This window comes from Emys orbicularis, chromosome 8 (genome assembly GCF_028017835.1).
Source record: "Emys orbicularis isolate rEmyOrb1 chromosome 8, rEmyOrb1.hap1, whole genome shotgun sequence".
Classification (NCBI taxonomy): domain Eukaryota; kingdom Metazoa; phylum Chordata; order Testudines; family Emydidae; genus Emys; species Emys orbicularis.
The window spans coordinates 8,258,016-8,285,257 of record NC_088690.1 but is presented as its reverse complement, the minus strand read 5'-3'; the positions used below and the strand labels follow the sequence as shown (position 1 = coordinate 8,285,257).

The following is a 27,242-nucleotide window of genomic DNA, read 5'->3' as shown; positions in this document are numbered from 1 at the left end:
AGCTACCATGCAAAAGTTTATGTATTAATTTAACCCATCCAAACCGTTTGGGCCTGCAGAGTAGGGTTGGAAACCTCATGATGACAGGCTTTTGAGTGAGCTTCCTAATGTATTCTGCTTCTGGTCACAATGGCTACTCCACTATAACACACTTTTTGGCACTGTGGTCCTGACTTCAGGAAATGCAGGGGGATGAGGGCAAGGAGGGGGAAGAAAAAATAGTTGTACAAACTCTTTCAAATCCCCAAAGTTTCAGTTCAGGTTTGTTTCTTACCAGTTTATCCATGAATCCTTCCCTCTCTTTGCATACAGATGTTAAACAAAACCTTGATCATATTGATATTAGAACCTGGAATACCAAACATTATTCCTGGAAGTACTGGAAAATAATGTATAACAAGGCCGTACTACAATACCACTGGAAATTCAGTTGAATTCTAAGCCCCGATCCATCGACAAAAACAGGATCCAACAATAACAGGAAATGTAGGCAAAGAAACATTTGGTCTTAGTCTGACCAGTACTTGGCACATTTCAAAGATGTTTCCAGTACCCTTCAAGATTCATCAGGCTCTAGTAACTTTCATTATATAACCATCAGCTTCTACTTACAGGAATAGTCACCTGAAAGGAGCCATAATACTAAATAGTCACAATCAACTGTTGAAGCAATGCTTATCAGTGTGCTTATAATGTATCTTAATATGTCCTTATTTTTTGGATCTTTAGTCCATATGGACAGAGGATAGAAAGGCACTGAATTTGGAGAGGGTAGTGTTGACCTTCCCAGTCCCCAATGTCTCAATGATGTATATACAACAAGTTAAAAAACACATGCACCAACAGAAAATCCTATAACACAATCTGCAAAATAAAAGGCTAACCTAGCACCATCTGAATCACCCCATTGCACCAAAGGGAGGGAGGGTTTATTTGTCCTCTGCAAAGAAGGCTTCCGTACATGGCAGCTCTGTAGTCCCTTTTCCCTATTCCTTCCTACTATGACCTCTCTCACACTCCCCTTGTATCGGGACGATCCTTTGGCTGTATTTGCCACCAACTTGTCATGGGGTTTATTCACTGCTGGGGCACCCCTTTGTGGCTGCCTCTGGGGATCAGCTCTGCCTGGTCTGATGCCCCTTTCCTTCCCTTGCTTGCTCCGTGGCCCCTCTGGCTCTCTAGGAGTTGCAGTGCTTCCTCCCTGTGGTTTGGCCCTCTGGCCAGGTCACTATACAGTTTTCCCCTTCCAGGGTAACAACCTCACAGGACCAGCTGTCCCGGTATCATTCCAGGCAGTCTTCCCATTGAAGACTGTGCTTTCAAGACTTCCCAATGGCTGGTAGGGGAACCCGGGCCTGCCACTACTCCAAGTTCCAGCCAAGTGACCCTACCATCAGCAGCTAGGGTCTGCACTGTCTCGACCCTTGCTGCTGTTTCCCTGGGCTTCTTCTTACTCCACCATCTGTAGGCTTCCTTAACCACCCCCCATCTGGGTAAACCTCTTCCCTGAGGTTCAGGATCCCCCCAGCTTCTGCTCCCCCCTTTCCAGGTTTCCTCCTCCTCTCCTCATTATCCCCAGAGGGCAACTGCAGATCTCTATCCTGCAGCCCCCTTCTGCTTTCACTTCCTGGCTTTATACAAGACCCTGCCTACTCCTGCCCAGATGGGCTCCATCTTCAATTAGTGCATGTCAGTCAAGCCTAAATTTCCCCCCAGATGCAACCAGCTTGATTCATTAGCCCTTTCTGATCCCCCTTAGCCCCTTCGGGGGTGAACAGCCCTTCGCAACTACTGCTCGGATACAGTCAGCGTTCTGGAGGTATTCCTAGATCATGCCCTCTTAGTAGTGAGAGAAGTTACCAACCCTGCCGTAGTCTTTAGTTGCTTTCCCTTACCAATCCGCTTCAGCTCTGTCTTATCTGCACTGAGCCATAACCAGCTCTCTGTCATGCATGCTCTTTTATTGGCCAGGTGCTAAGAATGCACAGACACTGCAGCTCTTGGGTTTAATGAAAAAGATGTACTGCTGTGTCTCGCCTGTCTACAGATAACACCACAGCCCAAACTTCCTTGCTATCTTCCTCAGCATCCTTGCATACTTGTTGAACAGGATGATTTGAAGCACACTGTGAGATTAAATCAGGTTTCATCCGATACACTGACTCCGAAATGTGGAGGTGAACTGAACTCCACATTGCTGCAGCAGGTTGGCTGCACTGTGTTTAGGTTTTCATATCATTGAGTGCCCCAAGTCAGATGTTTTCTAATGACTTTAGGCTGGGATCTAGGCAGGGCAGAGCTAGCAGGTTGCCCTGAATGTTGTGACAGATCTATAATAAACTCTGACCATTTGTCCAAGCATTGGGAGTGTTATGAACATGACACGCATCATTCCCTGCTCCCTAGTTTACTTTGGATCAGGCATTTTCCTGGTTTTTTTTAAAAGAACAGACAAGAAGGAACCAGTGTATTATAGTGGGTCTTCTGCAGATGTGAACTGCATGATTATTTCTCAGTAAATCACCTTGAAATGGCAGCTTGGGTCCATATATCATCCGTTCAATGTGTTCTTTATTCCAAGTGTGGACAGACGAGTGATTTACATGATCATCATTTCCAGAAGTGTCATCTGCCTTGGACCAGATGTTCATGTTTCCTCAAAAGACTTTGCCATTGCTTTCATTTACTTCTTTAGTTTAGGGACTGGGTGTGCTGCAAATAATTTATCAGCAGTAATGTCTCTTGAATCTTTTATCCTGGACTCAAGGAACCTTTTCTGGTGACAGTTTAGTCAAACCTGGTTGCGTTCCTTCCCATGAAAGTGTCGGTTTCAATGCCCAAAAAATTGTCAAAATATTCCTGACCGGCTTTAGCAGTGTGCCTACCTCTTCCAACTTGCTGGTCTCGGAGTACATCCACTTCAGATGTAAAAAGCAAGGATCCATTTTTTCATTTAATTCTGCCTCTGGACTTGCTAACTCTTTTGGCACTTAGTGTAATGAAGAGGCATCCACAGGGAAATGAGCCTGAAATCGTGAGTGGGGAAAATGTGTCCAACATTTCACATCGCAAGTGGAAGGCGGGTTTCCTACCACTTTTCTGTAAAGACCACAACTCTAGAGAGAAGTAGCTTCACTACTCTTTTTCTTTGTGTTTCTGTTAATGATTAGGGCCCCCTGAGACCCTCCCCCAGACCACAGTTTGGGTTACTTCCCTTCCTCGCACGCACAGAGTCCTCTCCCTCCTCCCCAAAAACAAAGAAACAAAAAATTGCTTTCCCCTCCCCAAAGACAGGGAGGATCCAAGTAAAGGAAGGAAGGAAGAAAAAAGTGCTCAGTCTCTTAGTCACCTCTTTGGGGCCCAACTTGCCTGTAGGCTTTTTTGTGTCCTGATTAGGGTTAGAGTCCATCCTTAAGCCTCACATTACATCTTCAAACCATGTGAATAACTACTCGGGTAATTAAGCATGGCTCAATATCTGTTAAGTACTGACCTTGTGGCTGCTGCTGTATGAAACAGGAAGCCAGCTCCCATGATCTCACCAATTAAATAGGACAACAGATATTGCGTTTCAGACCCACAATGCCTGGGATGAATCAGGTTTTGAAGATCCAGTTTCCAAGCGGTGCCCGGCTTTGTGTGTTACTCTTCACAGGTGGATTATTTTTAAAAACCTTCTAGAAGAAACCTGTCTCTGAAGAGAGGTGGTTGTTAGGCACACAGGAAGAAGCACTGTTTGCCTGAGGAGTGGCATGGAAAGGGACACAATGACAGTAGTGAGAGAAAGATGGGAGCTAGTTGTGGGGGATTCAACAGCGCACAGGGAGGAAAGGGGGGGAGCATAGTAGGGGGAAATAAGAGTAAAGACGTAGGCAGGATTAGAATTAGGCAGGTGTGAACGAGAAACTGGGATTCAATACGGTAGGTGAACTGTAGGCAATGAAGGGATTCAAAAATGGGATTAGCATGGCCTGAGCAGCAGGAGAGGGAGACAACTTGAGCTGCCGCATGTTGCATGGACAGAAGGCGAGCAATGTGGCAAGCAGGAAGGCCAGCACTAGCAACACTGCATTACAGCCGGGGCCGGCAGTGACTATCAATGAGCCTTGAACCCAGATCTGAAAGTAAAACTCGGGGTTTGCAAACTGTATGTGGCCCAAAGCAGATGCCAGGTGGTGTGAGCCTCTGGGAAGCTAAACTGTGGCGTTTGGTCCATGTTACTGTAGCAGCCTCAGTAAATCCTAAGGAAGCGCCGAACAAGTTCATGTGGCAGGGTACCCAGGAGGGGAAAAAATTCTGTCCTGGTTTTGGTTTATGTGCAACCTTTTCCATGGTGCTTCATTGATGAAGCCAAATTAAGATCTGATCAAAAGGCTGCACCCTAGTGAGACTCAGTCTTGCAGGCACTCAAAATCCTGCTCCTTGCTTGCAGCCGGAGCTGCCTCTTGTCAGACTGACACCCTCTGAGATTGTATTCTGTTATTTTATAATTGCATTTTCTTGGGGAATGATTTACATAATTTAATGCAGTAATGGTATGCAGGCACGTGGCTTCTATTGAGCTAAACGCTGCAACAGCTCATTTGCATGAATGTCAATCAACTGGCACTGGCATTATTTAAAAGAGGGAATCTCCCTGATCTCTGCAAAACTGGCTTCGCTAATCAGTAGTGTTTGCAGCATTACAGATTCTCTGTCTCTTCTTCCGTCGTCTCTGGGCTAGCGAAGCAGGGATAACACAATATGTGGACAGACACTGCAACCAAAAGGGAACATTTCATTAATCTGCTAGCTGATAGATTTTCAAATGACATTAGTATCAATTAAGTAAGCTGCTGTATATGCCAAATTCATATCCAACTCATTCTGTTCCTTTCTTACTAACAGGCAATTCCAATAATCGATTCAAAACAGTGTAGCATACCTAATTCCACCCCACACTTCCTTCAATTCTTGTATGATACCTTGGTTTCTGGCACATCTATGAATTACCTTTAAATTGTGCTATCTTTGAAAATACCATCACCCTTTTGTGTGATGTAGGCCAAATGCTATTTCCCCTCCCCCGCCCCTCCATGCATGCCTACTGAAGTCAAAGGGAGTTGCGTGCTTGAAGACCATAATGGTTGGATTCTGTGTTAATAAACTGGGGGTTCTTTAGTACAATTTTTTTATATGCGAGGGCATCACACCTTTCATTGCTTCTGTAGGGCAAGCTATACAGCCAATGAACAAGAGCAACAGATTAAGCTGCTGGCTCTGACGTGTATTCAGCAGCAGGGGGCGCCAGAGAGTCCTATGAGTGTAGCTCCAATCGTGCACTTTGTGGGCCTGATTTTCCTCTCACATACACCAGTGGAAATATGGCTCGTCCTATGTTTTGATTTTCACCAAAGTCCATAGAGTTCTGTCTATTGGTGCCTAAAATATTCCCTGAAATTTTGGAATTGATTCGCTGTGGTGTTCAAAAGTTATCCCATTACAGACAAACCTATAGAGAAATGCTGAGTTCAACATAGGGTCCCACTTTGGTTAGCCAATTATTGAAAGGTGATGCAGAAATTAATGCATACAAATAATTAATCTTACACATACCTCGATCTGTTCACCATACTCATGTAGCCAATAATCTAATTCTATCAGGTACATGCAGCTTAATACCCTTAAGGTTCCTTTCATAGTTCTCTAATCTCTTATGTTGCCCCCAAAACACAATTTTCTCTTTCCTCTCTCTTTCTCTTGCACTGTCACCATCACTTCCAAGTGTTTTTATGCACCAGATGCTAAATGCTAGCAAAGAATTTTATAGCGGGATAGATTAAATGAGTCTTCCTTGAGTATTTCTAGAGGGATCAGGCCCTTGAGAAGACTGGAAAGGACTCACCCACGCATATGGGCAACAGGCACTGTGAAGATGTGACTCCGCTTCGTGCTGAGAGGGGTGATCAATTTCCACCATGTATCAGATGCCTGAGAGTAGATACAAAACAATCCGACACAGATTGGGGAAAGGTTACAAACATATGGACTAATTCATTTGGCTATCTCCAAGCTAGAAAACAAAACACATCTGTGCAATTTACCCAAAATATCCTTAGGAGATTGTATGACTTGTTTGAGGCCTAATTTAGAATCTGATGATGGGGGGAAAAAATATACGGAATGCACTTTTCAATGTAGAGAAGACAGACCTATATATCTAAAGTCTGCTAGTCTCTCTGCCCCCAGGGTGACTGCAGTAAATAATCTGCTGTTTTAAAAAAAAAAAAGTGAATATAAATATATTGCACCAAGTAACTTGGGTGGCTGGAAGGACAGCAAATGGGGGGGGGGGGGGGCGGGGAAATGGAGTGCATGATTTATAGGGTAATAGCAGGCTTTATATAGATTATATGTGCTACTATCATGCAAGGGCACAACCAGAATTTTCCTAATTGGAGGTGAGGGGGCAGGTTTGGGAAGGGAGGAGGGATGAGAGATTGGGCAGGACCTCTCCCCTCCCACTGGAGAAACCAGGAATTGAAGAGGTGGAGGAGGCAGCATGAGAAGATGGTGGCCCAGGGTTCTGGGAAAGAGGGAGCAGGGTGAGAGAGACCAGCTGGATCCTCTTACGCCTCCCCTCCTACCAGGAAGACCAGGACTGGCCAGGACCTCTTCTCCTATCATGTAGTTCCCAAACCATCCCCTCTTCACTCCAATAACCCACCTCTCAATACCCAACCGCCCTGTTCACCCTCTGTTCCTCTGAGGCCACCTCAGCCCTTCCCCTCCCCATCCCCAACCCCCCTGCACAACCAACCTCCCAGTTATCCACCTGCACTCCCCAAGCATCCCCCATTCCCCCACCCCTTCAGCTTCCCCACACCCAGGTCTCTCAGCACTCCAACCCTCTGGGGTCCCTTCTACCCCCAGCCCTCAAGGCTCCCGTCACCCATGTGCCCCCACCCCTTCCCTTTAGGCCCCCTGCCAGCCACACCCTTAATACCCCATGACCTGGTGGGGAAAGAAACTCCAGTCCCACTCAGTGGGGCCTCCCTGAGGCTGTCTCAGAAGGTGATGTCCTTGAGGTTGCGCAGGAACCACTGCTGCTCAGTGGGCCCATCCCGCACCACCTGGCGGAGGCAGAATTGCACCTGGGTAAAGTGCGAGGCCAGCAGCAGCGTTCAGCATGGAGCCGGGGCAGTGAGCGGCGGGAGACCCCGTCAGAGCCCGGTCCCAACCTGCAGGGGTTCCCGTCGTTGTCCTTGTCTGTTACTGCCTCCACCAGCTTATGACAGAGGTGCACTTGGCCAAATTTGAGCGAGTGGCATTGTGACCTAGTGCATGCCCCTCCTACATTTTGCTTTAATTATTAGAAGGCTCACCTCGTACCCACTAGAAAGTTTGATGTGTCCCTTCCTCCCTAACTTGAGAATCCCAGATCTGAGGTGATCTCCTGTATAACACAGGCCAGAGAACTGCCCCCAAATACTTCCTAGAGCAGATCTTTTAGAAAAAAACATCCAGTCTCTTGATTTTAAAATCTCTTTGCCGCATAGGAAGGTGCACACATTCTGAATGTTGTGTAAATTGTCCCGGAATTAACGATCCTCTCTCACTGCCCACTGGCCTTTTGGTGGCTTTCTGTTCGTTCTCACACAGCAGAAACCAGCCAGTCTCCTAGCCCCTGTATTTGTGACCACTTGTGACAAAGTGGGACTGTTCTTAATGTTTCCTCTGAATACTGTGTGGGTTCCTCAGTTTCCCCTATGCATTTCTTAAGTCTCCAGCTTGCATAAATGGCTGACAATTTGTCTCCTAGCAACAAATGGCCAGGGCCCTTCCCCCCTTGCAAGGGGATAGCTAAAGGTGAACAAAGAGATCAGGTGACCGCCTGGCCCGGGAAAGAGATAAAGGCCAGAAAGGAGGGGCTGGAGGGGGTTTCAGTTTGGAGCTGGCTGGGGACGGGAAGGGAGGGCAGACATGGGTGTCTGCCTCACTGGGCCCCAGAATGGACCCGGCAGAGGGGTGCTGTTCTTTGTACCTACAAGCTCTGTTTTAGACCCTGTTCCTGTCATCTAATAAACCTCTGTTTTACTGGCTGGCTAAGAGTCACGTCTGACTGTGAAGTGGGGGTGCAGGACCCTCTGGCTTCCCCAGGACCCCACCTGGGCGGACTCGCTGTGGGAAGCGCATGGAGGGGCATATGCTGAATGCTCCAAGGAGAGACCCAGGAAGGTGAAGCCGTGTGAGCTTCTTGCCCTGAAGACAGTCTGCTCCAAGGGAGAGGAGGCTCCCCAAAGTCCTGATTGGCTTTGTGGGGAGCAGTTCCAAAGCATCGCCCGGGGACTCTGTGACACCACTCCCAGGTTAACCCTCAGCCTACATGGTGAACTTCTGATTGGCCATACCATGTGGCCCATTGTCTTGTGTGGTGACTTCCTATTGTTCTCAGCTCTCCTTCTACGGAGGGGTGTTGCTCCTTCCACAGAGCTGAATGAAGCGTGGTTTTAAGTAGGACTGTGGCTGATGGCAGCCATGCACATGAGATGTAAAAACGAGGCTCCAGCTTCTGGACATAGAAAGAACACATGTTGTTTTCCACAAGGACAGGTTGGCCAGCCTTGATGTGCTGTCCAGTGACGTTTTGCCTACCTAGTGCCATGTCAGCTGGCAATGGGGTTCTTTACTTCCTGTCTGAAGTTGTTCCGTGTTGATGTGTTTTGTCGAAGAGCTGCCATAGTCCACATTAGAGTGTGATGTCCTCCAGCACAAAGCAGGGTATGTAGCTTTGTTAATGCACTACAGGGTTCAGCAAATAGCTAATTAGCAAACATTTCCAGATGTGCCCTGAGTCCTGCTGACATTGACTGAGCTGGGACACAAGGAAGGAAGCAAATTGCAGCTAACAATATGTTATGAGATGGAGCAAAAATCCCCTCTCTGATCCACCTTCAAGATCTCTGCCTTCCTTTCACATGGAGATTTCCCATTGACCTTCAGTGGGAGTTCCACATGTATTTGGACAGCAGATTCCCCTTCCCTTCTGAGCATTCTGGCCCTGGTGGTGCACAGGGACTGAAAAGAAACCACAGATGACCGGAAGAGAATTCCCCCAGTGCAGGAACAGTATTATGTTGATGGAATTGGCCTTACTTTACTTTATTGCAAGCTTCAGCCGAGAGTTCCTGGTAGCGACAGGATGAGGAAAAGAGGGGACATGTCGGGGGCATCTGCATAACACATGTCGCAGTGAAGATTCTAGGTGTTGACACGGTCATTAGGCAGCTCTTGGGAGGCTGACCTAAGTCAGAGCAACCTCTGGCGCTACTGCAGTTTGTACCTGGGGATGTACTGGCCCCCAGCCAGCCCCAGAGGGTACAAAAATGAGTAAAAACCAACAGTACCTCTCTCCCCACCTCCACTTGGTTGTGCCTTCTGTGTTGTGCCTCTGAGGAGGTGCAGAATAGAACTGGACCTGAGATCTGCTGCATGGAACTGAGACTAGAGCTTTGCGTTTAGAGCTGATTTGTTGACTTTGCGCACAATTGATAGAGGCTCATTTAATATGGACATCTAAGTGTTATGTATCTTCAGCATGCCTGGTCACCTGTGTGCGGTAGTCAGTAATCAACATGTTCAAGAACAGTGAAAAATCCACTTGCCAGATTTATTGCTTTATATGTGGTCCTTCGGTATTTCCACTTTAGAACTGATCCTTACGTAAATAGACAGTCATCAGCTGAACAAAACTTACCCAGGAATAAATTACACTGTGCTGTAGAAAGCGGCACTTGTTACCCAGCGCAACAGCTTGTGCACTATAAGTTCCATTAATTCGATTTGCTATCATTGTACTTAGTGTAGTTGGGAGCAATGTATTTATTTGGACGTTTGTGTGCCCCAAACTTCTTTTTGGGGACAGAGAGCTTTAGATGGCTCCAGAGGTATCGCAATGTTTCAGTGTCTCTAGTGGCTTCCAGCAGCACCACACGTTTCCATGTATAATTTGAAATAAGATACAGCCAACATGTATATAAATTAGAGTGGCAATATTATCACAGGGCTCTGGTGACATTGACAAACCACTCTGGGTGGAGGATGTCACCCGTCCTGCGTGATGGAATTAAATTACATTACATTAGGGCTAAATCAGATCTAGTGCACGGTTCTTAAGTAAGCAGCTTAAATGAAGTATTGTCTTGGCTGAAATGTGCAAATTGTGATTTTTGGGATGCTCTCCTATCTGCACCAGCTCATTGGAGCATGTGGATTTCCACAGCTAGCATTGTTCAGTGTTTGTCTGGCTTTGGTACTTAGATGGTCCTGAGCACCTCCAGCTCACAATTGTTAACGTGTTTATCCCCAGAACACCCCTGTGAGCTAGGGCCAGGGCTGCTATTCACATTTTACAGATGGAGAATGAGGCAGAGAGAGCCTTAGCGCATAGGGAACCGGGGCATAGGCAGCCGTGCCTAGTGGTTAAAGTCAGGGGCCTGGAATCGGAGCTGGAGTCAGAGACAGGAGTTGAAGTCAGTGCCAGAGGTAGGAGCAGGGACCTGGAGCGAGGCAGGAAAGCAGAAATCAGGCTCTGGGATAAAAAGGCCAGGAACAGGTAGGAAGACAGGGCTCATGAGTCAGACAAGTAGTCACGGTCCCTAGCAGCAGCCAGCCAGAGATTGGCTGAGTTGCTTGGACAACTTCCTGTGCCTCTTTCTGGTTTAAGTCGTGTGTCCCAGCCAATCAGCGGGGCTGGATGTCTCCCCAAATCAGGAGTTTTGTGGGTCAGACCCTTTGTGAGCTAGAGCTTCACTAGCCCCCTTTCTCCACTGGTTCAGGTGAGCTGCTGGGTGGTTGCCATAGACTCAGCACTTCCAGGTTTGAGGCCCGTGATCCCCCACACTAAGGACCAGGTATTTAGGGTATGTGCGTGTGAGTGAGAGATAAAAACACACAGGAACATGAGGGAGGATGATTTTAATTCCATAGAAACAATTTTGGCATCTTAGGATAAATGTGGATAATGGAAATAGTCCCCAGTTTTCTCAGAGCAACGCGCTAAGATTTCAAAAGGCAAGCACGTCAGCATAAATACTTGTACACGCTAGACAGAAGAAATCACGCAGCGGCATCCCTTTGCAATTGCAAACTATGGGGTGAGCAATATGGACCCAGTTTTTATTGTTTTTAGGCTTCATCGGAGGGGAAAACCCCACAAGAGGAATGTATTGAATACAGGAGAAGGGGTTGTGGCACATTGTTAATTATCATGTATATCAGTGATGTGAAAGAGGGGACACACCTGCTTTTCAGGTTAATTATATTAAAACCAACAGCAGAATAGTAGTTCTTTATTCCTTCTGCAGGTAAATTAGAAAAAAATCATTTGCATTTCTAATTTTAACCAATAGTTATTCAATAGTAAGCAATAGTTAATAGTTACTTTTAGCCAGTTGTTATTCTAATGTGACAAATTGTCTTTGAAATTTATCTGTGTTACTGTAAAGATTGCCCCACCTGGAAAAATAGATTAATGTTCAATTATTCATGCGATGTAACATGAAAGCAAGGTTATTTTGTCATCTTTGGCTCAGAGCATAATGGATTTAGGATTAAGCTAGAATTTTAGCAGAGATTGAAATACCTACAGAATATTTGCCCTTAATTTGTTACCTTATAATTTATTAACCGATCTGGAGATATCTTACATATGCCGTTATTTCATATACTTCATGTAGGAGTCTTTAGTCTCTTTATGAAGGATTTGATCTTAACGTTTTTTGCATAAATCTATTGTGTGCTTGTTGTGCCGGATTCCAGTGGCTTGTGGAAATGGTGTATTTCCTCAGAATTATTGTCTTCTCACTGGATTTTAGAAAATACTGTATGAAAATGCAGCAGGTGGGTAATGCGGTATTTCTCCATCTTTTCTTCAATATAGTAAAGTGGAAGGTAATTGCATCAAAGAATGTTTTGAAATATCAGATGCCCATTAGTGCATAATTACTGGGTTGATATGTTGCCAAACAACATGTGATGACCTGCCTTCTCTGCACAGCTTCTAGGTGCTTCTACTTATTGCGTTAGCATCGTCCTGGAATTGCACAGGGAAACTGTGTACCAACAGTTCTGGCATTTGCTTTCTGTGTAGAGTAGCAGTAGTTTGTTTTTAACGGGGGTATTGGTTTAGGGCTACATCTGAGGAATATTAGAAATGCTAGAAGCATGCTGAATTTCTTTGTAAATGTGAACATCCAAGAAATATTATCTTTATAGTCCTGTCTGGCGTATTTGTGGGTGTTGGCTTCTTTCCTCTTGCTCCACTTATGGTTTATAGACAGCAAAGAACTGCACAAAATCTATACATAAATATGAACCAAAATAATCATAAGTATCAATGACCCACATTTTGCTCTCATTTGTAATCCTTACAACCTCATTAGAATACATTTACTACAGTGGGGATGGAAGGAAATAACCGAAAACAGAATTTAGCATATAATATTGATGAATAGTTTTCTGTGGTATATGTATTGCATATTATTGTCTAAGGGATTGCTATTTATGGATTTACACAGATCCATTATCCACTTAAGACAGATTGGTTTATGAGAACCAGGTTATTAGCCTGGTTATTCGGCTCTCTCAATAAATTTGAATACAAACCTGGATATCATAATTGAAAGTGGTGTCTGATCAGAAAGAAATGCTTTCTTAGTCATTTCTGACATGGTATACGGTCAAGTTCCTTTTGCTTCATGTTAATGGGATGCCGGAGGTGGTGATCCAAAAAAAAAAAAAAAATCAACAACAAAAGAACACTTTAGCTACATAATCTCTATCAGTTTGGACAGTGAAAGTCGTCTAATCTAAGCAATTGCATATTCAGTCACAGGCAATTTTGGCATTGCTTTAAGGCTCTGACAAAGAGCCTTGCACACACTGTTATTCCAAGAATATTATTGGCTCTTTAAATTAATCACATGAAAATGGGATGTAGGTGCTTAACACACATTAGAATGGATCAAGTGAGTAATTCATTAGATATTCCATTGTGATTTGGCGATTGCAATCCAGTGAGGGGGGGCCCCTGTCTGTGCTTGGGAATCGCCAACTGGATTTTTGGTGGTGGTGTTCGGAGTGAATTTCATTGGCCTTTTATATTGAGTTTAGGCTTCTTGGCCTTATCTCCAAGGCTCTGTATGAGTCTGCTCATGCACACATCTCTTCTCTGAGTTCCTCTTCTGCTCTGTCCAAGCCTCCTGCCTTTAACAGCTGCCTTTGTTTCCTTCTCCTACCCTCATCTTTGTGGCTTGGAACTCCCTTCCTCTCCTGGGGCGTCATTAGACAATCTACCTCTCTTCTTTCCAATCCCACTTTAATGGACGCTTCTCCCAGGAAGTCTATCAGTGCTCATCCACCAACAAAAGAAATGTTACATTGTGGTGTTTTAGGCGGAAGTGTTGTAGCCTTATCCTTAAAAAATAAAATTAATGCACTGGTCAGCTTGAAAATGATTCTCTTACATTGTTTATTTTTGACCAATGCCACATGGAATGTTGGACCCCAGTAAGCAATATATACATACTGGGCCAAATTTTCAGCTGTGTAAATCAACATAGCTCCATTGACTTCGTTGGAACTACTTCAATTATGGTCTTGGATTCCTGATACCTGTTTGCAAAAGGAAACCTGCCTGTGTGCCATTTAAATTGCAAGACAGCTCAAAAGTCCCAAGAAGACCAGGTTAATACTAATTTTCCTAACCTCTGAAACTTATTCTCTCCCAACTCAAAACAAACTAACAAACCAAACTACGGCTGGCTAAGTAGAACAAAACAACCTTTATTGCTTGTTCTGTGCCACTCAAGTCTTGAAGATTCCTAAAAAATTTAAAACTTTAGAACACTGCAGCACTTCTCAAAGAGGAACTTGAGCGTGAGTGGAGAGTGATATTTTCTTTGCAAGGGCCTCAATAAATGTTTGATAAATAAAATATAGGTAGAGAAAGAAGACTTTCATATCGGATGCTGTAGAAAAGTTTATGTGAGTCTAACCCATTAGAGAATTTGTTCAAGAATTCTGTAGTTCATCTGTGTGAAAATGTGACCTCTGTGAAGTTGCCAAGGTCAGCGAGACCTACAGAGATTTGCTAAAGGAGAGCTTTTCACGCAGCTTAAACCTGCTTGGGGACCAACTATAACTTACTCACACAACTGCTCCAAGATTTCAGAGAAGAAACTGTACATGCTCATCTGGGTCTTTAGCTCCCTGTTTCCACTCGCTGTTTTTTATTGGTTTCCAAAGTAAAAATTTAAAGCTTTTGAAATATGCTGGTCTGACATCCTTGTAGGCCAAACTCCATAGAATAGGTGCAGTGTGGTTGGTGGCACTGCAAACTTCCTCCCATGGCAGGGTCAACACCCTTCAGCCCTGGCCTCTGACCATCTTTAGCTGTGAAAGGATCATTCAATCTCCATGTCCATTCAGTCATTGGCCTTCTGTGCTGAGACTGCCAACAGGGTCCCAGCTACTGCCCTATGAGCTCTGAGTTTTGTGTTACATGAACAACTGTCTACTGAGAGCGCCAGCTCATTCCACAATAAGTCACCAGAGAGTCAGCAAATATTATCAACTTTTAGCTCGTAGTAACCCGGGACAAATTCAGACCTGTGACTGCCTGCCATACTGTCCAAGTTTGTAACAGGCATTATGTCTCCAATACATTTCCCAAAATTCAGACGAAATTAAACGAGAGCCATGAAGTGACACTTTCTGAACTGCACCAGGCCTGTAGCTGTAAAATGTGGGAGGAAAGTTGAGAGCCTCAGTGAGACTAATTAGCTAGGAACGCAGACAAAAATCCCACCAATGGAAGATTGGACTGAATAAGACCCGGAGGCTTTGGTTCAAAGTAACAAGTTGCAGCTAATCATATTGACAGGCAGTATAAGAGGGGCACGTTCTGTCTCTGTCTGCACCAGGTCTGGCTAGATCGAGGGTTTCATTCTTCACTCAGAGAGTCAACATTTCAGAAAAGTAAAGGGAGAATGTTTAGGCCTATGGGAGATACAACACTGGAAGAGTGTCTATATGACACATTAAATTCATAACTGTCATTGTGCAAATGGGACGGATGTCTGTTCCAGAACATACAGCCTAGAAAATAGTGTCACTCTCTTTGAAATAATTACCATTGTTTTTGTAACGTCCTTCATCTTACGGGACTATATAGAAATTGTTACAGTGCTGCGGAAGAGCACACATGACTGGAGGCTATTGAGCAGTGCTCATCAACACCAAACAGGTTTAAGGCAGGAAGTGAAGAACAATGCCATCTGAAATTCCAGGGGGAGCGTAGGTAAAAAACCATGAAAGTACATCATTGTAATTTGGCCAGGACATCGGGGTTAATTCCCCTATGCCCTGCAAAAATAAATAAATAATGAAATCTTGAATGCCCACAACTGTAAGGAATGTTACTTTTAGGTCTCCAAATGGCAAATCCAGCCACACAACTCCCTAAAACCATTCTGGGGCATTGATTCAGCAATGACTCAGAAGAAAGAGCGGTAATGATCGCTCAAAACAATCCATCCACTAAGTCTTTGTAAGTCTAGTGACCATGAAGAGACTTATGCATTCAACCAAAATGCATGAAGAGATTACCATCTAACATGGTATGGACCCTGTAATGATCTGGGGGTTCATTAAATAACAAACCAGTGAATGACAAAGGAATAAACATTTAATAAAACAAACTGGAGAGTGTCTCTGGTAAACTGCTGCACGCAGCCATGCGGTGCTCTCAATCCCCTACCTCCCCACTGTCTCTAGGGCACATCTCCAAATTCCTACATTCATAATGCTGTCCCTATGAGGGAGCATCTCTAAACTATAATCTCCTACCAACACATCTCTACAGGTCCAAACCATGGAAAGTAATGGTATAAAAGGGCTGTAAAAGACCTCTTGAGTTACCACATCCTGCCTCCTTAGAGCAGGATTTCATTCAACACTGTAGCCTCAAGTTTTCTCTCTAGTTAAGTCCTATTAGTGACAATGCTGAATTTAGGTACTTTTTTTTTTTTTTTTTAGGGATGGTGCGGAGTGATAGGTTCAAGGAAAACGCACTGGAAAAATGGAGGGTGATGATTATTTTCCCATTCCAGGAGAACTTTTGATATTTTGAATTTTTTTGCCCATCCTGAATCAGGATGAAAAAATCAATCTAGAAAATATTTGCAAAATGTTTTAAACTAATTACTTTAGGTCAAGCAAAACATTTAGTTTCAATAATTTTCAAACTTTTTTTTATTTTGACCATCTAGGTTTCTGACATTTTTTTAGTATAAATTTTGAAACAAAAAGTAGTTTTGCCTTGATAAATGGAACTTTTAATTCTTCCTCCTGTTGTAATCAGTGGCAAAAATATTCTATATATCAGTACATTTTTCATAGGAGGCAATGTGTCTAGAGAATGTAGTAAAGAAAATCCAGAAATCATACCCTCCCCTGCTCTTTAAAAGACTACTTTTCATCTTGACATCCCAAATAACTATTTAAATAATCTACCAGAAGAAATCTATCAATACCATGATCTAGTATTAAAAATAACAACCCCCAAATGTGAATGGGAGGATATGTGTATTTATAGCTTCTCTATCACTGCTGCACTTGACGTTCATTTCATGATTCCAAAGAGTGTACAACCAAGACTGCGTCTCTTAAAAACATTTGAATGATTACTTGCTCATGTCAGCGTGTGCACCGAAGGAAAGGAAATTCCTGCCTTTCCTCAATAATATACCTTGAAAGTAAATATTACTAACAGTAATCACCTATGCCCATGATCCACATCATGCATATTAATTCTGTTTAAAATCAGTGATCTTCTTTTGTAACCTTAGATGAACTCTGGGACTCTTCTTCATTTGTTCTAGCTGCCATTTAGAAAATTGAAAATGACCTTAAGATTTCTGTTGCAAAAAGATGCAGTCAAGTCGTTTAGAAAAATAAGTTCTGTGGAGAATAGGCTGTTTAACTGGGAGTTGCTTACTCCTAACAGTTGCTTTAAATGAGACCTATCACAGGGAACTGATTTAGTTTAATGGTTAAAAAAAAAAGTAACTTCTGCTTTTTTAGAATAGCAAAAATTGCACCTGGGTTCCAATTAGGGTGACCAGATGTCCCAATTTTATAGGGACAGTCCCAAATTTTTGGGTCTTTTTCTTATATAGGCTCCTATTACCGCCTACCCCCGTCCCGATTTTTCACACTTGCTGTCTGGTCACCCTAGTTCCAATCCTTTATACTTGTGTGAAGAACACGAGGTTGGGCCCTTAATGGGCACTCATTTTGCTGTTGTCCAGTGATTAGGTGGTGCCCTACAAGGTTTTGAAATAAGTGGAAAAGCGTGAGCTCTGGTTTCTTAAAGTAGGAACTGCCAAATAATGATGGCACAAAGAAAAAAATACAGCTGTAATGCAGTGAATATAATTTAATTTGTGCATTTTTATTCAGCATTTTATTTCACTTAATTCTTTTCTAAAACCAAAATGTTTCTTTGATGAATGGAGCTGAGCAGCTGTTTACAGCTGTCCCAGGTGAGAGGTTTCTACTTTAATACCTCTTAAAACCTTTTTGTTGTTAAATTTGGAACCAAAACATTCTGGCAACTGCAAAGAATAATTCTGTCCCCGCTAATTTTTCCTCTGAAGATTATTTTTGTTACCTATGTACATGAGTTATGGTAGAGCGCAATAACCAACTCATGTTACTGCCACCCTGCAATGTAACATCACATAACTTATTATTCTACATCTAACTAACCACCATAAAGGTAAACAGGAAGAAGGTGGTGGTGGTGCTGGTGAGGAGGAATAAGGCTAAAGGAAGAGGAGAAATAGCTTGGATGAACATCATATATATTATGTCGTCATATCACATATTATCACTATATTATTTGTGCTGCAGTAGTGTATAGGAGCCACAGTCCTGGATCACAATCACATTGTGCTAGGGGCAGAACAAACACCTAGCAAAAAGGCAGTCCCTGTCCCAAGGAGGCCTATTACTGCAAAGTTGGCAAAGCCACATGTTCCACGGAAGGATGCTAGAGATCTGTTTATCTGCAGCTCTTCTTCCAGATGTTTGTATAGTAGGAGCCACTCAATAAAAAAAGGGTGCACTGTCATTTTCCAGTTGGACAGGAAAATCCAACGAACCCCCACTTCTCTAGAGAGAACCTCATCTCAAATGTACATGACTTCAGGGTCACCAGCACTGGAGCTCTCTACTAACTTTCTATTTGACCGAGGCTGATTTTTTTGTCCTGACTGCATTTTCAAAGAAGCTGCAATGAACATTATGGAGCGATTGTAGACCAGGGGATAGATCACTGGTGTGGGATTCATGAGACCTGAGTTCTAAACTTCTTCGGCTATCCCTCGATGCGAGGATGATGTCTGCCAAGGGAGTTCATTGGTGGGTTTTTAAGTGGTTGAGGAGCCCAATTTGTGATCTGCAGATTTTCCCACAGAAGTGACAGGTGTAATCTTGGAGGAGACATAGTTGTTGACTGGACAGTTGTGCCCTTTCTTTCCTCTTTTGTCTCATCTCTGTCTCATGAGCACATCTGTTCTCCTCAAAGTGAGCTGTGGCTTGGCGTATAGTGTGGTGCCACTGTGTTCTGTTCCACGCAAAGTCCTCCCAGTTTGTTGGGTTGGTGCCTCCCTTTTTGAGGTGTACTTTCAGTATGCCTTTGAAACGCTTCTGCTGCCCTCCACGAGCCCTTCTTCCCTGACTTAACTGAGAGAAGAGTAGTTGCTTTGGGAGGTGAGTGTCAGGCATACGTACACAGTGGCCAGCCCAGCGGAGTTGGTGTTTCATGACCTGCTCTTCTACACTGCTGATGTTGGCTGCAGAGAGAACGCTGACGTTAGTGCATCGGTCTTTCCAGCTGATCCTGAGAAGCCTCCTGAGGCAGTGTTGGAACCACTCCAGCCACTTGAGATGTCGTCTGTAGGTTACCCAGGTCTCACACCCATAGAGAAGGGTGGGGATGACAACTGCCTTGTAAACCAAGATCTTGGTGCCAGTGTGCAGATCCCTATCATTGAAGACTTGTTTGCGTAGTCTTCCAAAGGATGTGCTGGCACAGCGGATCCTGTATTCAATTTCTGTGTCAAATGCCGGCTGTTTGGGAGAGGTGGCAGCCAAGGTATCGAAAATGGTTCTCATTTTCCAGGGGTTCTCCACTGATGGTGATTTGTGGAGTACGAAGAGTAGTTTGTGCAGGTGAGGGCTGGTAGAGTACTTGGTTTTCTGGATGTTGAGAGAGAGAGAGAGACCTAGGTTGTGATAGGCATCTGCAAAAAGGATTAGGGTACTTTGCAGGTCGGCCTCTGTGTGTGCAAGAAAGACAGTCATCTGCATACTTTAGTGATGCCAATTCTCATGAACTTAGATTTTGTTTGGAGACTTTGGAGATTGAGGAGTTGACCATCCATACGATACTCAATCAGGAAGGTGGTCACGGATGAGAATCAGGATCACAGCAAGGTAAATGGAGAAGAGTGTTGGAGCAATGAGACAGCCCTGCTTGACACCAGTGCGAATGATGAATGGTTCGGTCTCTGAGCCGTTGCACAGAATGGTGGCAGTCATCCCATCATGGAGTAGTCTGATGGAAATGAATTTCTGTGGACAGCCAAACCTACACAGCACCTTCCATAGGGCATCACGATAGATAGAGTCAAAGGCCTTGGTTAGATCGATGAATGCCATGAACAGTTCCTGGAGTTGCTTTCTGCACTTCTCCTGACTCTGTTGTGCCATGAAGATCATGTCAGTTGTGCCTCAGGATGGCCTGAAGCCGTACTGTGGTTCGGGGAGGAGTTCCTCGGCAATGGGGAGAAGGCGGTTTAGTAGGATCCGGGCAAGGATCTTCCCTGCAATGGAGAGGAATTCCTCTGTAATTCCTGCACAAAGATTTGTCCCCTTTCTTCAATATTGTAACAATGTTGGCGTTCTTAAAGTCAGGTGGAATTTCTTCACAGGTCCAGATTCTGTTGAGGAGTTGGCAAAATTTGTGCTGGAGCATTGTTCCACCAGCTTTAAAAACCTCAATTGGGATGCCATCTGGGCCTTGTGATTTTTTTTTTTGTCTGGGTGATGGCACACACTGGACTTCTTCAGAAGATGGGGGATCAGCCAGGTGTTCCATTGCTGAGCATTGTGAAATAGACTCAATGGTTTATTCAGAGACTGTGGATTCACAGTTTAGTAGGCTCTCAAAGTGCTCCTTCCAGCATTGTTTAATGGCTGCATTGTCATTGAGGCGGGTGGAGTCATCCTGGGAATGCAAGGGGTTTGGGCTTTGGAGGTTGGCCCATGTATAGCTTTTGTTGCTTGAAAGAAGCTTCCCGTGTCATCCTGGTCTACGAAACCCTGGATCTCAGAGGCCTTCCCTTGCCACACTTATGTTTGATGTCACGTAGCCTACTTTGGCTTTGAGCAGGTGATAAGCCTCATGGTTTCATTGGTTAGAGGAATCATTTTGCCAGTTGCGGAATGCAGTTCTTTTCTGTTGAATTAATGCTAGGATTTCCTCGTTGTTTTCGTCAAACCAGTCTTGGTGCCAATGAATGCAATATCCTATAGTTTCAGCACATGCAATGTGAATGGTATTTTTAAGTTGATCCCAGTGCTCTTGAGTTCTAAACATGGCTCTGCTGCATGGCCTTGGGTTAGTCACATCACCTTTCCGGTGCTTCTGTATCCACTGCCACCTCTTGCCTGTTTAGGCTGTGATCTCTTTGGTGCAGGGCTTTCTTTTACTATGAATATGTTTAGCACCTAGCACGATGGAGCCCCAAACTTGGTTGGAACCTCTAGGCACAACTAAATAAATGATGATACTTGCTATTACCTTTTATTTATTGCAACATCATCATTAATGTGGTGAATTCTAACTACGTGTATTAGATGTATCAAATCCATGATTTCCTTTAAAAAAAAAATGCTGACTCAACCCCACAGATATACTCAGCACATGCCTTGAATTTCTTCCTAAGTAGCAGATCTCTTTGGAGATGTGTGACTGCAGTGACTCATCCGAGGAGGCTAAATCCGTCATGGAACGTAATGCAGTGTGACCTGATGCAATGTGGTGCAGATAAGTTAGGGCTGGTCTACACTAACCCCCCCACTTCGGACTAAGGTACGCAAATTCAGCTACGTTAATAACGTAGCTGAATTCGAAGTACCTTAGTCCGAAGTTACCGCGGTCCAGACGCGGCAGGAAGGCTCCCCCGTCGATGCTGCGTACTCCGCTCGCCGAGCTGGAGTACCAGCGTCGAAGGCGAGCACTTCCGGGATCGATCCGGGGCACTTCCGGGATCGATCCGGGATCGATTTATCGCGTCTTAACCAGACGCGATAAATCGAACTCAGAAAATCGATTGCTTACATCCGGACCCGGATGTAAGTGAAGACGTACCCTTAGAGCAGGAAATTTAAACTCCAACCACTTACTTTTTTTCTCCCTTCCCCCAGGAGATGAGATACAAAAGAAAGGTTAAAAAGATTTTCAGCATTTACATCTTTTATTTAAGAAAGAAGTTCCTGTGTTCTGTAAATTGAAAGGCCTGCGTTCCATAAATACGATTTTAGGTTTGAAAGTCTAATACCTGAGCTGTCTGCAGAGCAGGCTGGCTAAAAACATCAAGGTGTCGTGGGCTTTTACAGCTTGGCAAATCTCATGCAAGTAGTATAATATATAATAATACTGTATAACACCTTCCTTACAAGGGTCACAAGTGACTTTACAATATTAATAAATCAAGAAAGCTGACAGGTGTGGAGGAACACGCAGTTCAGGTGGAAACATGCCTTAGGGATGAATTTATTAAAAGGGAAATTCTATATCCTAGGTTAGGAAAGAAGTTGGTAAAGTACAGGGAGGAGCTAGTGAGGAACAGGCAAATGTAAAAGAGTCCTATTTAAATATAACACACGAAGGCAAGCTCTTGAATATTGACAACATGTACAAGTGCTTATATACAATTTCGAGAAGTCTAAATACTAAGAGGGGAGAACTAGAATGCCTGTTATTAAATGAGGATATTGATATAATAGGTATCACAGAAACTTGGTGGAATGAAGATACTCAGGGGGATGTGGTAATGCCAGGATACAAAATATATAGGAATGACAGAGTAAGTCGTACTGGCAGGGGAGTGGCACTGAATGGAATGTGAATGTGAATGAATGCATAGAATCAAATCAAAATCTTAAACGAATCAAACTGTCATAGAAACTCTATGGCTAGAAATTTCATGCTTGAACAATAAGGGTATAGCAGTAGAAATATTCTACCAACTACCTCACCAGGATGGTGACAGTTATTGTGAAATGCTCAGGAAATTAGGGAGGCTACAAAGACAGAAAACAATAATAATAATGGGGGATTTCAACTATTCTCATATTGACTGGGTGTATGACACCGTAGGATGGGATGCAGAGATAACATTTCTAGACACATTACATGACTGCTTGTTTAGAGCAGCTAATCCTGGAACCCACAAGTGGAGAGGCAATTCTTGATTTAGTTGTAAGTGGAGCAAAGGAACTGGTCCAAGAGGTGAATATAGCTGAACTGCTTGGTAATAGCAACCATAATGTAACTAAATTTAACATCCCTGTAGGGGGGAAAATGCTAAAGAAACCCACCACAGTAGCATTTAACTTCAAAAATGATGAAGCTAGTTAAACGGAAATGTAAAAGGAATGGTCACAAGGGTGAAATGCCTGCAAACTGCATGGAGACTATTTAAAAACACTATAATAGAGGTTCAAACTAAATGTATATCCCCAAAGTAAAAAAAAAAAAAAAAAAACAGTAAGAAGGCCAAAAACGCCACCAATGGCTAATCAATAGCATAAAAGAACCAGTTAGAGGCAAAAAGGCATCCTTTAAAAATTGCAACTCAAACCCTAATAATGAAAATAAAAAGGAACATAAACTCTAGCACGTCAAGTGTAAAAGTATAATTAGACAGGCCAAGAAAGAATGTGAAGAGCAACTTGCGAAGAATACAAAAACTAAACAGCAAAAACAAAAAAAAAACAAAAAAAAGCCATCATCAGAAGCAGGAAGCCTATCTGAGAGTGGCCAGTGCCAGATGTTTCAGAGGAAATGAACTGAACAGGGCAATTTTGAGTGATCCATCCTCTGTTGTGCAGTCCCAGATTCTGGCAGTTGGAAGCTTAGGGACATCCGGAGCATGGAGTTACGTCCCTGACCATCTTGGCTAATAGCTATTGATGGACCTATCCTCCGTGAACTTGTCTAATTGTTTTTTGAACCCAGTTTCCCCTGGGAATAAGCCAGCTGTAAAAATATTGTGCCCTATATGGCTGCCTAGGCATCTAGCCCCTAATGCTGGCAGTGATAACAGGATTTGCCCTTCTACAAGGAACTTGCTGCAGTTCTGGTAGGTGGAGATATTTGTCTTAGAGGCATTTCCTTCCGTTTGATTTTTTTTCAATGCAGTCACTATTCTGAGTTTATGGCATCATCAGTCTGCTGCTATAGAAATTATTGTCATATCACAATCTTACCCTAGAGACCTCATAGGGTCATGTAGGAGCAGCAGAGGTGCCGAGCAGAAGCAAAACCTTACTTAAGTATAAAACCCTTACATACCAATAGGGTGGAAGAAAATGGTGAACAACATTCCAACTCAGGGGTTCTCAAACTGGGGGTTGGGACCCCTCAGGGGGTCACGAGGTTATTACATGGGGGGTTGTGAGCTGTCAGCCTCCACCCCAAACCCCACTTCTCCTCCAGCATTTATTATGGTGTTAAATATTTAAAGAAGTGTTTTTAATTTAGAAGGGGGGTCACACACAGAGGCTTGCTATGTGAAAGGGGTCACCAGTACAAACGTTTGAGAACCACTGTTCTAACTGATCTGTGTGTAGTCAGATAGCCAAGAACAGGGTTAAGAACAAGCTGTTGAGAGAGGCCAGTAATTGCCATCTGTAAGAAATCACATCCAAGGTCAGATGACACTGTCTGGAGTGGCTCACGACCATGAGTGCCAACCTCAGGGCCAAACCCCAAACTGGTTGTATGTTCTATAATTAGATTTCACCAACCCAATAACGTTTGAACTCCTAAGGTACTATAACAGTCTTACCATGGTGTCACAGACAGTCCCCTTGGGCATTCCAGTCTATCTTGCCACCCAGACAAGCTGAACTGTGTGATGGCTTCTTACACCAAACATCAATATTCAGGTTATTCTCATTCCCAAAGGACCAGTCACTTACCCCAGGTCAACTGTACTTCAGGTCTCAAACCAAAGGCAACACGTGTAGCCAGTCCTGTAATAAACTAACTAAAGATTTATTAACTAGGAAAAATATGAGGAGTTTATGCGGTTAAAGCATGTAAATGTGCGCACACAATTGAGGTACACTGTTGCGTTCCAAAGGTAATAGACGCTTCTGTAATAAGCAAGCTTTTACATCCTTTAGGGCTCAGCCAAGCCAAGCAGCTTGTGTGTGTGTATGTGTGTGTGTGTGTGTTGGGGGGGGTCTCTTGCTTATGTTTAGGAATCTTTTCCCCTCAGAGTCCAAACTGCATAAAGAGACCCTAATTCCTTCTGGTCAGTGATTTTTATCCCCATCTCCCTAGAGCCCAAGATGATGGGATGAGTACTTCTACATGTCCCCCTCTTCATGGGTGAGCCACGAGTAATCAGCAAAGGCCTTGTTCTTTGATGTCTTTCTGTGGCCCATTTGGATTCAATAGACCTTCCTGATGGGTAGGAGATAGCATCTATTTATGGGTGCAAACCAGTATCTCACACTTGATGTTTCTTTCCTGACTGGCTTTACAATTTCAGAGCAAACATTTTGACACTTACGGAACAAACACAGCGGATTACTTTATAGCGTGGATTACAGATATTATAAATGAGATTCATGCATCCAATAGGGGTGTCAACTTTGGTTGGACGAATTCCTGGAGATTTTAACATGACATAATCTTTAATTAAAGATTAATTTTTAAGTCCTGGAGTCTCCAGGACAATCCTGGAGGCTTGGCAACCCTATGCATGCAGCGAGTTACAAGCATTTCATAAAGTCTGAACACTAAACACATTGTTACAAGTCTAATATCCATTTTAACAACACTAACACAGAAGTGAGTCAGATGGTTTCCAGCTATGCATTTAATAGTGTTCACTGGAGGCCTAGAGACCTTGGCATGAGCTGGTACCTGGTCTGTCTGCGTCAGACACTGGGTTTTACAGCTAAATTAACCCCTTTATACAAAGATCCTGACAAGGTGAGTCAAGAGCAGAGTCGCTCAGGGAATTTTCCAATTACTCATTTTTTGATCAAAAAATGCTGTTTGTTGGTAACTGTTCATGGTCAGGTCAGTTTAGACGAATCTCCTGACTCAAAAGTGTTGGAAGAAATGTTTAAAATTGTCCAAACAAAATGTTTTGATAGACCTGAACTGAAATTTGGTGTTTGTTTTTTGATTCGCTGAGATTTTTGACTTTTTGTCCCAATTTGGGAAGTAAAACATTTTCAAACTCTTGAAAATATTCACGGGATGGGAAAACCCTTTCCTGCTTAACTATACTCAAGACTTGTCCACTCTTAAATATAGGAAGTCCTAGAATGAGAGAAGAGCCCAGAGCTGCTGCTATTAGATATTTATCATTGTTTTATAATTCCTGTAGAGTCATAGGTCTGCATGACACTTTACAGACAGTTAAGAAGACAAGGTCTCTGCTCCAAGGAGCTTTCTACAACCTGAATTATTCAGACCTGGTGTCAACCTTTGTGGTTTTTTCATGAACTCATGATATTTGTTTCATTTAAAGCTGCAGCTCTTGGAATCAAGTGATTACAAAGAGGATTTCACCTTTCACTTTTTTTAAAAAGGGAGATTCTGGTCCTCATAGTTGCATAGAAAAGCTTGAAAATGTGACCTAAGTGCACACTACAGGTTCAGAAAGTAGAAGGCATATAAAATTATCAATCTTCTTAAAAAAATCTTGTGATTTTTAGGCCTATCTAATGATATTTAGGGGCATAACTCATGGTATTTGAGCATTTGAAGAGGGCACTACTGCAGATGGCATAACAAATGGTAACGAAAGATCATGGTGCATGAGTGTGTGAAGTCAGGGAACCTTGCTCTTGGGAGAGACTTAATCTTTAGGGATAGCAAACACTGGTCCAAATTCTCTGCTGCTGAGGCTGGGTTCTCCATTGCTCTGCATCTTATGTAGCTATTTGCACCACTGCCTAGTGGACATACATGCTACCGAGTCAGACTGGTGGTGATTTACACTTGCTTTGTACTGGTGCAAAAGACTAAACAAAGGTGCAGGGCAATGGAGAATTAGGCCCTGGTCTGTGAGGTTAGTCGGAAGTGATTCCAAATGGGGCCATTTCCAACTGGATCCTGAAGTGAAAAAGGAGTCAGTGGAGCTGTCTGGGGAAGGAGGTGTTGTGGTTGTGCAGCTCTGGATGTCCAGCTAGGGCAAGATGGAAAGTTTTTACCTTGAGTGTAAGAAGCCTCATTTAGGGTTAACACTGAGAAATTCCTCTCCTCCTGCAGTCCCGTTTGCTGTCCCTCTGACTCCTTTCTAGACACAATGAAGAAAATAGGTTTGGCTCTCACATATTGCCTTAAATACATTCTAGCCTTGATCAGTTCCTGAAGCTGAAAAAAATCAGTTGCCAACCCTGAGGCTGATAGAATCTTGAGACACCAACTGATTTTAGGTTTTCTAATATTGCCAAGAGTTTTGATTTGAAACAAGATATTTCAGCCCCAGAGAATCCAGTAAACATTATATTTCCCACAGAAATAAGCACTTCCAGTTTCAAGTGAAGAGGAATCATCATTCCAACCCATGCAGAATTTCTTTTTAATTATTATTGATCTTTGAAGGATGAATCGGACTGTTTACACTCGTTTCTCTAGTGAGCACTTGACAGCAAATCTGTGGGTGATGTCAGTTCTCATGAATTGACCTCCAACTGTTTATCAGTCACCTCTCTTTCCAAGAGGTGTTTCTGTAGCAGTGCCTGCTCCTGGCCCCTCCACAAACGCAGTCAGAGACCAACTGAAGTGCAGCACCCGTGTCCTTTTATTGTTTGTGTCCGTTCCCACCACTTATTTACAGATATTTACAGGGACCAACACTCTGGGAGACTACTAGCTT

General features: G+C 43.5%; 1 protein-coding gene across 1 annotated transcript in view; it reads left to right on the top strand.

Annotated features, from left to right (window-relative positions):
• The window catches only part of AGBL4 (AGBL carboxypeptidase 4), a 1,406,728-nt gene that overhangs the window by 1,027,995 nt on the left and 351,491 nt on the right, over positions 1-27,242 (top strand). The window lies entirely within an intron of this gene.